This window comes from Onychostruthus taczanowskii, unplaced genomic scaffold, assembly GCF_017590055.1.
Source record: "Onychostruthus taczanowskii isolate IOZ18803 unplaced genomic scaffold, ASM1759005v1 scaffold24, whole genome shotgun sequence".
Lineage (NCBI taxonomy): Eukaryota > Metazoa > Chordata > Aves > Passeriformes > Passeridae > Onychostruthus > Onychostruthus taczanowskii.
Window position 1 is genome coordinate 237,576 of NW_024499684.1, and position 11,709 is coordinate 249,284.

Below are 11,709 nucleotides of genomic sequence, written 5' to 3' on the forward strand. Positions count from 1 at the left end.
AGCAGGATGTGCATGGTGCACTTTCAAACCAACCAACCAAACCAAAAAACCAACCTCCAAAAATTCAGAAAAAAGGGAGAGCAATCTAAGCCAGCACAGCTTCATGAGAGGAAAGTCCTGCTTATCAAACCTGATTTCTTTTTATGACAAAGTAACCCACCTAGCTGATCAAGGAAAGTCACTTAATGTAATCTTTTGAGATTTCAGTAAAGCTGTCAATACTGTCTCTCATAATATCCTTCTGGAGAAACTGTCCATCTCACAGCTGCATAAACATGTCATGGGATGGGTGAGCAACTGGCAGGACCTGAAGGAATGGCCTGAAGTTGTCAGAGGAGGTTTAGGCTAGATATTAAAAGAAGTGTGTGGTCGGGCATTGGAACAGGGTTCCCAGAGAAGTGGTCACATCATCAGGCCTGACAAAGTTTGAGGAGCATTTGGACAATACCTTCAGGAACACTGTGTGGTGCTGCAAGACCAGGAGTTGGACTCCATGGTCCTTGTGGGTCCCTTCCAACTCAGCATATTCTGTGATGCTGTGGATTTTGCTCTCACTGCTCTGAAATGTTCCATTTGGAGCTGTTGCTGTAGAAGACCTGGCTGACATGTCTTGATGGAACTGCAGTGGAATTCTGGCCAAGTAGTGCATGACTTCAGAGGCTGCCTGCATCCGTGCAGGCTGTACTGGTGTCACTTGCAGGAGCACATGGAGATGGAGGTGGGGAGAGAAAATCGACATACATGTTTATAATTGTTCCCATCTTGCAGAGATGTAAGTGGCAGCCGGTGTTCCCTTGTCCCTTCTCTGTCCTGCTGTCACACACAAGCTGCAGGCATCAGAGCTGCGAGCCCTGGGTGAGAAATTAGCCGTGGGTCCCTTGACCTTTGGTTCCTGTGAAATCCTCTGGATAAGAAGTCTCCAGTGCTCACAGCCATGATACAGATATTACATATGTTCTTTCTAAGTATGGCAAGCAAACCTTGTCGTTCCTTATTTTGCAAAAGAAATAAAACTGGTGAATTCCATGTAATCCTGATGGCAGTTAACAAAAGAAAGAAACCTTACCCAATGCTTAAATGGAAGAAAAGGCAGTATTGTGGTTAGTCGAATGCTTTTGTTAGTCACAAGTTTCAGAGAATTTGATGAGTGAGGCAGGCGCAGTGAGCCCGAGCTCCCTGCTCTGTGAGCGCCCCGGTTTGTCCCTGCAGCAGCGCTGGCAGGTCCTGGCAGAGTGGGTGCCGCTGGGATCTGCTGCTGCATCCTGGCGAGAGCAGGGGAGCAGGGCTCCATCTACCGCTGTGTGGGGAGAAGGCAAAACCAGCCGGGATGGCCTTCCTCCGCACGGGAAAGCTACCGGGCACGGTGAGCTGCGTCCGCTTTTCTTTTTTTCTTCTTTCTCTTCTTCTTTTCTTCTCCCCTGTGGCTTCCAGAGCCCTTCACTTCCAGTCCAGTTCCCTGACTGGGACATTGTGCAGGTCTGTAGCTGGGGACAGTCCCCACTTGTTCATCATGTCAGGTGAGGCTGGAGAAAACAGCATGGAAACAAAGTGACTTGTATGCACACACGCAGAATTGGAAACAGAATCTGAGATGAACCCTGATTTCCAGTCTATCTGACAGGATGGGTTCATGCTCCAAAACATGTTGAATACAGAGTTCTTGGAGGGCTGCAAGAACAGGGTCAGGATAGTGCACAGTTGTTTATCTGACAGGATGGAGTTCCTGCTCCAAAACATGTTGAAAACAGAGTTCTTGGAGGGCTGCAAGAACAGGGTCAGGATAGTGCACATTTCTGGGGCTTCTTTCTTGATCTGCCAGTGCTCTGCTTCTGAATCTCCTGCACTTGTACAGCCAGAGACGTGTTTCTTCTATACTTACCTATACCCAGGCATTTGTATGAGAATGGAACTCTGCATGAGCCATAGGTCCTGTTCTGCCAAGCTTGGGGATGCAGTGAGGGGTGTGAGCCCTGGACCCAGCCCTGTATGCAAGTCCTGCAAGCAAATTTGTTTCTCAATGCTTTCAGCTAAAAGCCTGCTCTTTGCCTTGCAGATTGCAGCTGAATGGTGGACCAGGTTGTCCAGGGCAGCTGTGGCTGCCCATCCCTGGAAGCGTTCAAGGCCAGGCTGGACAGGGCTTGGCAGCCTGGGACAGGGGAATGTGACCCTGCTGATGGTGGGGTTGGGGGACAAGATGGTTTTTAAAGGTGTCTTCCAACACAAACCAGTCTGTGATTCTATATTGAAAACTAAATATTTTCCCCTGTCCTTGATATTTGCAATTACCTGAGTTAACCCCACTGTGCTGGGTGAGATACTGTTTTATATAGCTGGTACTGCCCAGTTTGAATAACTCCTGAAGGGTAATGTGTGCAGTGTCATTCTAGAAAAAAAGCCAGATTTTAGGATTTAGAATACTAGGAAAAGGTGCTAATTTCTCTTTGCAAGTGATTTGCTGGTAGTGAGAACCCATGGTTATTCAGTGCTTTCAGGGAACATGAGAAGTGTCTGGATTCTTAGGCTTCCACAAAAAGCTTAACTGATAGTTCTGCACTGATGGCAGGAAGAGTTTGAGCTTACATTATTTGACTGGGAGAGCTTGTCTCAAGTTATGTGAACAGATGTTTCAGATTTGAGTTCAGCCTGGCAGAAAAGGGAGATCAATCTAGTCCCCTGCATTTCCCATCTTTTGCTTGGGGAAAAAAATCATAAGTGAGGTTCTTTTTTTCCTTTTAACTGGATTTTTCTTTACTGTGAAACCAAAATGCAAACTCCTGGAAAGGAGGAGAAATTCACTTTTATCCAGCCCAGTACTTAAAGCTTTTCACCTGTTTGCTCAGCTGCCTTTTATTTGTCAGCATTTTCATGTGTGGAGCTGCAATTATCTCTGAAAAACATCACAAACAGTTAAACACCCCAAAACCTCCTCTCAGAAGACATGGTCTGCTTTCCACATTTTGGTGCATGACACAGCCAGGCAGTCCTTTGTGTAGTGGCTCGTGTGCTGCAGCAAGAGAGGAATGTAAAAAAAAACCCAAAAAACTTCTTTTGACACAGCTGTCAACAATTAAACTCTGTGAGGCTTTGCTCACAGAGGTTAGGGAGAAGCCCAGGGAAATATGAAAAAGCTTTCAAGAGGAAGCACTGAAAATACGTGGCAGAAATTAAGGGATAGATTGCGGATGACAAATACACATCTCCACAGACTATCAGGGAAGGATTTGGTTTGACAGTGGCTGTGGAGCCATGGAGCTGTGCTGGATGAGGCTGAATGTGGCAGTGAATGGAAATAATTAAGCCAGATAAGCATGCTCAGTACTGACTTTTATGGGAGAATTCATCCATATATTCAGTGGACAGATCCCACAGACGGCTGGAAGGTGGAGGACCCTCCACTCCTGCTGATACTGCTGTGCAGTTTTTGTACCATGCCTCTGTCTGTAAACCCCGAGGACCTGTTTTAAGGCAGAAGATGGTGTTGTCACCCCCAGCTGGGGACAGGGCAGCAAAATGATCAGTTGGAGTTGGAGAGCAGCAGGTGGTGACACTGGAATGACATGTAACATGCCAGGCCTTGGCATATCCCTGTAGGCCTGGAGGAGAGCAGGTGTGCCATGAGCAGGGGGTAAAGAGATAAAAAGTGAGAGGAGCACTTGCACACATCACCCTGGAGCACAGGGGAGGCCACGCTGCCAGGTCCCGTGGGCACAGGCTGTCCCACCTCCTCTCTTGGGCAGAATGTGTTTGCGTTTAGCCAGTGACCCTGGGCGTGGAGCTGCTCTCTAAGCGTGGCCTGGAAGCACCTCGGAGGCCATGAGACCTTTGGGACTGGAGGAAGTGGAGCTGAGCACCTGTACGTTCTCCTTGGGGCCAGCACAGCCAGTGCAGCACTCAGGACAGCCCGGCCTCGGGTGGGAGCTCTCGTGGCAGCAGGGGAGCACAGAAGGAGTTGGTTGATTGTAGTCCCGTGTTTACATGGCAGCAGAGGCAGGCTGTAGGCACGGTGCAGACCCTGGAAGTTTGCTGCTGCTGCTTCAGCAGTGTTTGTAGCTTAGGCCCTCAGCTTCCCAGGGATTTCAGTGCTGTGTGATGTGGGAAGTAGCTCACCCTTTACCCACCTTGGGTAGCTCACCCTTTCCTTGGTCACCCCTTCTTCCCACAGATTGTCTGCTGAATTCTGCCAAATTAATAATTTATTCAGCTCTCTCACACTGCAGCCCATGGTGACGCATCCCATTAACAGCAGGAGGTTTGAGTGAGACTGGGAGTTCCCCAGATCCCCAGAGAAGGCTGGAATTGTCCCGGTGGCCCAGGGAGAGCATGAGCTGTGGGAGATGGGGATCTGCAGGCCCAGTGAGCCGTCTGAAGTCACATCTAAAATAGCTGAACCATGACATTTTCTCTTGACAGAAGTGGTGAAAGGCCACAGACGCTTCCTTTCTGTGACTCAGAAACTTGCAAATCTTCTTTGATTCACACCTTATAAGTAAAATTAGCCTGTGCCTCACTGCTGCCAAACTCTTTCAAAGCAAAGATACTTGTAAAAGGAATTCAGCAACAGAAATGCAATTCACTTGTGGATCAGATTACTGTTATTTCTGACTGGAAGCGGTACCAGAAATGCTTGCAGGGATTTCCACTTTGCCTTTGAAAAGATGTGCATATTGTTGGTAGAAAAATAGCTACTTGGGAGGATAATTCACATATGTTAGGGGACAGGGAGGGGAATGAACCCCATGAGGCTGCTACAGTGATGAGTACAAGAGTTCACTTTGGCTGTAATGTTCAGTCACTTTGAAACAGGGATCTTCAGCTGTTGTTATTGGGAATGTTGTGACATGAGCTGCAATTGCTGCTGCTCAGCAGGACATTTCCAGCTCTGGGTCTGAGCTTTCACCCAGCACATGAGTCTTTATGCTGCTTATGCCTTGGCATCCCAGAGAGCTGTCAGACATATTCCTTGCATGTGGGGAGTCTTCAGGTGAGACCTAATGGAGAGAAGGATTTTGTTGATTCTTAAGGCAGCGATTGTTTGTGACACTGATGAATGTGATGTTACCTTGAAATATGAACTCACCATCAGCTGGGAGCATCAGTCAAGAAAAGATCTGGCACTTAAAATCCATGCTCTTCACAGTCTGTATTCTTGTATTCTGTATTCTATCATCATCCCATGATGATGCTCTTGGAGGCAGAGCCCGGTGCCCTCTGCAGAGTGGGGCATGGAGGCCAATGGACCCAGAGCCACAGGGAGGGACTCCAGCCCCTGTGCCCCTCTGGCCATGGACAGCAGAACGTCATGGTGCCCTCAAAGCCAGCACAGAGCAGACATCTCCAGCAGGGTTAACTGCCTGGGATAGCCAGGGACAGCCAGGGACAGTGTGAGCTGTGGACTTGTAATGCAGAAACTCGTTTGCTCATAATCTGTGGGGGTGAGTTTAGAACAAAGCCAAGAGTGCTCTGATCATAGTCTGAAATACTGATACAAATAGTGGAAGGAATGGATGTCTGTAGTATAAGATATATAATACACACGCAGACATTTTTCTTCCTGGCACACCAAGACTTTTAAGCCAAATGAGTGCAAAAGCAATTTACTTAAGAAAAGTAACGCACGTTGCACTGGAAATAGAACTGGTTATACTACTTTACTCCAAAATAATAGACTTGATATCTTTGGGTGTCAAGTGAAGCCTTTCTAAACAATGACATAGTTTTGTGGCCATCTTGGCCATGTTTGTTCTTTCTGCTTGATGAGCTGTGCACAGAGAAGGGGATCTCCAAGGAGTGAATTTTTTGCCCTTTGGAAATGTGTGTGAAAGGGACAGCAACATATGGACTTGGCATGCCCCAGGCATGGCTGTGGGAGCCTGGGAACATTTAGTGCCTGCAGCAAGTGTAGGAGAAGGGAGCAGGAGAGTGGAGCAAGTGACTGCAGTGAGTTACCCTCTGAGAGCAGGAGCAGCAGGGGGCCCAGCCCTGGCCTTGTCTTCATCACAGCTGAGGTGAGGAACAGGCCTTGTACCATGCCCCTTCCTTGCCTCACGGGTCACTGCAGAACTGGGAGGTTCTCATGAAGAGCCACAGGACATCTGCACCAGAGAGTGCAGATAAAATTGCTGGTCACAGCAAAATCAAGCTGAAGGAAGGGACAGAAGGTGGGCTGGCTTTGGAAGCACAGCTCTGTCAGCAGTCAGAGCCTTCAGCTGTGAGTGGAGGCAGAAGCATGCTGTGGCTTTTCCGAATGTACCACCATAAGATGCTTTTATGGATCAGAGACTCCAAATGTTGTACAGAACAATGAACTGAAAATGAGGCCACAGAAATCTTGCACAAATTGCAGATGAGCACAGGGCAGGGGAGCATAGCACAGCCAGATGGGCACACACAGCACACGTGCACAGAAAGCCTGGAAGAGGCTGCACGTGGCTGTATCCTGCACAGCAAGTCTTCAGCACATTGTCTAAGGCAGAGCAATTGCTGCTTGCAGCTGTAATGGCAGTGCCTTTGGTCTCTCATTATGGATCTTGAACAACAACCCACTCAACTTGAAAATAACATGTACAGTTAAATAGGGTGTGTTTTTCTGTGCTCCAAATGTGTGATGCACCCCAGGGAGGTGCAGTGAAAGGTTCATGTGCCTTTTGGTAGGTGTTATTGCCCACCTTAATAGAAGATGTTCTCATTCACTTAGAAGAAGTACTGATAGAGGCTGGGCCTGTGTCCCACTGACATCCTGAGCAGATGCTTTTAGTCCCTCACTTTTTAATGCTGGTATCTCTCTCTTTTGCTTGGAGCAGCAGCAGCAGCACTGGTCGTGCATCACTGCCAGACGTACCTGCGCGAAGGTCACACCTTTAGCCACTGCCTCTCACAGGTTCTGTGGGTGGTGTCTTGTGTGTGTTTTGCACTGGTGATGGTTCCCATGCCCTGGCACTGAATAGCACATCCCATTTTTGTGAAATGATGCTGATTTACATACACAGGCTCTTCCCAGAGCTATGCCTGCCCCAGTAACTGCTGGGAACCCCACAAGCCGTGGCAGAAGTGCCAGAACTCCCCTGTGTGCCAAGCACGCCAGGCTACCACAGTGCTTGCTCATGGAGCAGGGAGAAGCATGAATGGGAGCAGATTTTAGGTTTATTTTACTCAAGAAAATTCAGGGATGTTAATTACTGAGCTGTCATCAATTTCAGTGACTGCAGAACCCAATTAGCCTCTAATTTTAGTTTCATGCTAATGCCATTGTCAGCTCTTTCTGTACCACAGGTGAGGCAGTTTTAGATGTGGTTCCACAGCTGCTTTGTGTGGGTGGCTGCTTCCTAGAACCTGACACCCAGCAGGGAAATTGGGGCAGCATTTGGAAATGCTTTGAAAGGCCCTGGGGTTTTTATACAATTTTTTATTATTGCTGTCCCACTGCTGCCACGCACAGAGCTCACGTGGGCACCAGCCCTCATGAGGCACAATTTCCCCTTGGCTGACACCTCACCTGGCAAAATATAAGGCTCAGCACATCCTTTTGGGGGTCTGAAGGGGAGAGGCTGCTAATTGCAGGATGCCAAGACATGCACCCTGTTACCTGTAAGGCAAGGAAGGACTGGAGGGTTCTTTAGGCAGTGGCCACCCGTGGCTTCCTGAGAGACACTAGGAAGGATGGCCAGCTCTGTCCCTCTTGTGCTGGCGTGGTCTGAGTGCAGCCAGGTGCTCTTCTGGACATGTGTGCTGTGCTCCGTGCTCTGGGCTGCAGCAGCACTGAGCTCAGCCTGCCCAGGATTCCTCAGCCTGCACATGAATTTCCACCCCTGCACCCCTGCTCTGGGCTGCAGCAGCACTGAGCTCAGCCTGCCCAGGATTCCTCAGCACTGGCAGGGGTGGAAATTCCAGCTGTGGCTGCACTTTGTGGCATTCTTCTGCTTGCAGGTATTTCTGCACAGCTCTGGTCTCCCCATGTTATTCCTCATGGATCTGGTACTGCTCGAAAAGTGGTGCCTGGCAGAGTAGCCTGGGCTGTCTGGAAACACCTGGGCACAGTTGGGTTTGGAGCACAGTGGGGAGGTTGTTTCCTTTCTGCAAAATACCAAACACATAGATGGGAACAAATGAGAGATGAGTGCCACCATCTGTACCGGGAGCTCAGCACTGTTATCCAATGGAGCCACGGCATGGGAAAAATGTCCATAGGATGTAGAATTTTATTTAAACATGTATTTAATGTTAATGAGTGGACCCACAGCACAGGCTTTCTGACTTGGAAGGCAGTTGCTGACATAGAGCAGCTGGGTTTGATTTGCAGAGAATTGCTGTTCTCCAGTGGATTTGCATGTGCAACACAGTGACATGTTAACTGTTTGGGCTTCCCTGTTGTGCTCTCAGCCATCCTGGAGGATACACAAAGGCTGGAGGATGACTGGAATGCCATAACAAGTTTTCCACAAAGAAACTCAGTGAAGCTTCAGAAATCTCCACTGGCTCATGCTGGTTCTGAGACATGTCCAAGCTGATGGTCACATATAGGTCCTTACAGCTCCTTTTGAAGGTTTGAAGGCTTTGTTTTCCAGCAGAAGAGCTTTTCTGGGCGTTATTTGTGCTGGACTGACCTTCAAATAAAACTGTTACCAAGACCTGACAACAGAGTAGGTATGACAGCCGTGTCAAGGAATGGATAATCTCTTGTCTTTGAATACACTTTCTATTTAGGTTGGCAGTGTACAGGCATCTCAGGATTTTACCTGCTATCCCAGACTTACACTTCAAAAGTGCCACCAAGGAAACTTTTCTGCATATCTCTTTCTATTTCAAAACTTTGTAACTGAATAATGTGAGTTGGCAGATCCATCACTGCCTGTTGAAGCTCACAGCTGAAAAATGTTCAAAAGGAAAATATTTGGAAAGTATTTTTTTACTATTAAACAAACCTGGAAATTGTATCAACTGAGGGAATATACGAATTGTTCCTGCAGCTTAATTTTTCATGGTTAGTTTATTTTTCATGTTTATCAGAATGTTTCAGTTCATACCTCAGCCACTTCAATCTCTGCGAGTGTCAGGGTCCCCTGGAGGGGACAGCAGCTCTGTGTGCCCCCAGATCAGCTGGCAGGCATCTGCCTTGTGTTAGGAGAAACATGATCTTCCCACTGGCTTGGACCCATGGAAGGGGGTGGGAACACTGAAACTACTGCTTAAACCAACACATAAGCCAGCATTTCAGAATAAATAAGCAAAACTAGTTGCCTGCATTTTCTCAGGAAAAAAAAAAAAAAAAGATGAGCATTTTCAGGAAAAAATTATGCTTTTCCACACTCTTTTGTAGAAGCTGCTGTGGATGCCAGGTTGGTTGTTACCCCTGGGATTGGCTGCTGGGGACTGGGCTACAGAGGGGTGGTGGAGACTGCCTTGGTTTTACCATCTGACTCCAGATCTGCCTTCTGGCTTTCTCTGGCACTGCCAGTGCAATCAACAGGACTTGGCTGGAGTTAATTGAATTAAATGGGACATTTGCCAGGGACACCAGTTATCTCCTGCAGTCATTAGCACAAGGAGGGTGTAAGGATTAGCTCTTGTTTGCTGTCTCAGGTGTTAGTGGTGATACCAGCTGACATGTTAAGGTCTTGTGGCAGCAGCATGTTCTGGAAGAGACAGCAGCCTCTTTAGCTGATAATATCTGTATCATTTCTTTTAAATGCAGGTATTCTTCATTGGAGCAATTTTTCTGGTCCTTGCTTGGAATAGTTTAATGAGTTTCATTTAATCTCTCATTTCAGGGGGTCAGCAAATGTATGAGACAGGTAGACTCACTTCTGGCTGACAGCACTTCTCAAAGACTCAGTCTCCAGTCCTGGGAGCATGGCCATGGTGTGGGGTGAGTGCTGTACAGGAGTCACTGGTTCTGAGTGTTGCTGGTACCACATTAATTCTGCACTGGGGGAGGAAGGACCTGAGCTTTTGATTTCTGAAGGATATTGCTTTGATAAATAAAGAAAATATTTAACTACTGCAGGAAAGTGTGGAGATTTGCTCTTTGGCATTCTGGAGAACTTCTGGTCCTGAAGTCTGTACAATTACTGAGGAAGCAATGGGCACATGGCCATGGTTCCCCTGCAGTGGTGCCCATGTCCCACGTGCCCATCCCAGCTGAAGCAGTGCCTGTGTCCCACGTGGCAGTGCCCACTTCCCATGGGCCCACATTGCCCATGTCCCACCCACAGGGGTGCATCCTCTGGTGGCTCAGCTGGAAGTGAAGCACTGCTGCTTCCTGGGGCTGGGGAGCAATAATTAACACTAATTAACAAGGAAAACTGGTGATGAAGTGCTTCAAGCCCTGCTGAGCTCAGACATCTCTCCCATCCACAGTGTAGCCTCTCACAGGGGCTTTGGGGGGTGCCTGGGCAGCAGAGCAAGCAGCCATCCCTGGGCAGTCTCCAGTCCTTCTGGATGTTGCCACATGAGCCTCTGGGTGAGTCTTGCCCTGTGCATGGCTGGCACGAGCTTCTGCCAGAGCCACAGGAGCTGTGGCTGCTCTGTGCTGGGCTGGGCCCTGGGTGGGTGACAACAGCCAGTGCAGCAAGCCTGGATTGGTTTGCTGGTGGATTCATCCTCCTGTAGCCCCCTTGCCACAGGCAGGCTCTGTGGTGATGCTGCCACAGTGTCACTGCAGCCCCTCTGCACGCTCTGGCTGCTGAGAAAGGCCCCACTTTAAACTCTCTTTTGGCAGTCTTAAAAACGCTGAATGTTCAAACTAAGTTCTTGTGATTGAATATTTATTGTTGAACTCAGCATGAAATGTAAAACAAAGCCTAAAACTAAGGATGCTTTTGATTTTAGTGTAAATGCTGACAGTATTTTTAATTTATACAGTATTTTAGTAGTGAATGCTTAAAATTATTCTAGTGTTTTGTGTCCTCAGCTGTTCTTCTCTCTAGTGTGGTTAGCCCTAGAGTCTGCGTTGGAATGAGTAAGATGCAGAGATCAGTGACTTATGACAAGCTCAGCCTGGAGAGGTTTAAGACACGTTAGTTTAGGATGTTCTGGCAGTGTCAGGGGTCAGAGCCGCTTTATGGCCCCGTTACACGTCAAAACAATGGCTGAGGCGTTCCTTGGTGCTCACAAGACTGTAAAGGAGTCAACTTTCACCTGGCTGGAGCCTGCCAAGATCCCCCATTTGAGTCCATTCTGCCATTGGAAAATCGTTCATTCTCATGGATAAGTCAGAATTAATGTTGTGTGGCAGTGAGAGTGCGGCTCAGTGCAGGGTCAGTGAGGTGCTGGCTGGGGCTGCTGGCCATGACCTTGGCACAGACTGCCAGGGCCAGTGCTGCTGCCAAGGCTCAGCTGTCAATATCTCCTGTGCTCTGCAGCAGTATCAAGAAATACAAATATACAGGACTTGGGCAAACTCAAAAATCCACAAAATCCCTTTTGGTCTCTTTAACAGAGTCACATTGACGTTTCTTTAATGTAAAATGTCCATGGGGCTTTGCTGCCTGCACAGTGAAGTGCATTCCAAACAGTAACTGCAATAACTAGTAAAAAGAATTATAAGGCATGGGGGCAGAGCTGGGCTCCTGCTCTGCTGCAGCAAAGGCACTGCTGGCTGCAGCTCTGGAGGTTGGCACTGATGCACTTGCACTGCGCAACCATCACTTTCTCAAATAGATATGTCACTTAAATTTTCCTTAATTAAAATTTCAGCCATTCCTGCCTCTTCAC

General features: G+C 48.0%; 1 protein-coding gene across 1 annotated transcript in view; it reads left to right on the top strand.

Moving 5' to 3' along the window:
• LOC121336690 (probable cysteine desulfurase) overlaps positions 1-10,000 on the top strand; it is a 36,082-nt gene extending 26,082 nt beyond the window's left edge. Inside the window, exon 5 of the mRNA XM_041406061.1 lies at positions 9,765-10,000. The gene's annotated coding sequence lies outside the window, so the exon portion shown is untranslated. The remainder of the gene's footprint in view (positions 1-9,764) is intronic.
• The last annotated feature ends 1,709 nt before the right edge of the window (positions 10,001-11,709 follow it).